Genomic DNA, 1,810 nt, shown 5'->3' on the forward strand with positions numbered 1-1,810 from the left:
TAGAGAAATAAATGATGAATTTGCAGTTTTGATACCAGAAGAAGATCTTATGGCTTCGATGAGTCTTAATTCTGAACAACAACACGCATATGAATCAATTTTGCAGAAAGTCCTTCTAAATGAATCTGCTGCATTTTTCATTGATGGTCCGGGCGGAACAGGGAAAACATTCTTATATAAAGCACTTCTCGCTACAGTAAGATCAAGAAACTTAATTGCTCTTGCAACTGCATCGTCTGGTGTTGCTGCATCTATTTTACCTGGAGGTCGAACAGCCCATTCACGCTTCAAAATTCCATTAGATCTTGACAAAAATAGTACTTGTTGTGTAAGCAAACAAAGTGCTCTTGCCAAATTGTTACGTCTTGCAAAGCTAATCATATGGGATGAAGCACCTATGTCTAGAAAAGAATGTATGCAAGCATTGGATAAAATGTTACGAGACATAACTGATTCAAGATTACCATTTGGTGGAAAAATTATCGTATTCGGTGGAGATTTTCGTCAAGTCTTACCTGTGATTCGGAAAGGCACAAGACAAGAAGAAGTTAATGCCAGTTTAGCATCGTCATATTTGTGGTCTACTTTAACTAAGATTAGGTTGAGTGAGAATATGCGAGCAAGATTCGATCCAAACTTCTCAAATTATTTACTTCAGGTCGGAAATGGAACAACACCAATCACAATTGAGAATAAGATCAAAATTCCCAATGAAATGCTCATTCCTTACAGAAATGATGTGGAGTCTTTAGATGATCTGATCGATGCAGTCTTCCAAGATATTGGCAGCTATTCAGAAAATTTATCCGAAATGACAAATCGAGCTATCTTGACACCAAAGAACAACTCTGTCGATGAGATAAATACAATACTTATTCAAAGATTTCCTGGTACAGTTACACAATACTATAGCTTCGATGAAACGATTGATACATCAGAACAAGGAATCATGGAGGATTTTTTAAATACATTGACACCAAATGGACTTCCACCTCATGAGCTGTTATTAAAAAAAAATTGTCCCATCATGTTACTCAGAAATGTCAATCCTTCAGAAGGTTTATGCAATGGAACACGTCTTATTTGTCGCAACTTTGAACGAAATATCATTGATGCTGAAATTGCAGTTGGTCACCACACCGGAAAAAGAGTTTTCATACCAAGAATTCCTTTCTTGCCAAATGCAGACGACAATAGTGGTTTTCCATTCAAAAGAACACAATTTCCTATCAGATTAAGTTTTGCAATGACAATAAATAAAGCACAAGGACAGACATTAGATTTTGTTGGTGTATACTTGCCTCAACCTGTATTTTGTCATGGCCAACTTTATGTAGCACTATCAAGAGCCAAGACTTATGCTTCAGTAAAAGTTCTTATAAGACCAGTATCAACTCAAGATTGTGAAGAAGCTGAAACAAATAATATTGTTTATAAAGAATTACTAACACTAGCATATCCATCATAAACTTCTGTAAGTAATCAAATTTCAATATATACCTCTCAATTAAATACAATTTGTTTTTCCATTATGTAATTTTCAGAACTTCTTGTTTTTCTATTATTGAAATTGTCTTATTTAAATTCAATTGTTTAAACTAATTTTTTTTTTCTCTTCATTTATAAGTAGGCTTCAACATGCGGACTATCTATACATCAATCAAAGACATTACTCCAAGTACAAGAAATTGGAGCATCAAGATGATTGTGTCAGACAAATCTCCCAAACATACTGCACAACATTCACCGACAAAATATCAAAATCTGACATTGATAGACCCTGAGGTAACACATTGATATCATTATCATT

Source organism: Juglans regia, chromosome 10 (assembly GCF_001411555.2).
Source record: "Juglans regia cultivar Chandler chromosome 10, Walnut 2.0, whole genome shotgun sequence".
NCBI classification, from domain to species: Eukaryota; Viridiplantae; Streptophyta; class Magnoliopsida; order Fagales; family Juglandaceae; genus Juglans; species Juglans regia.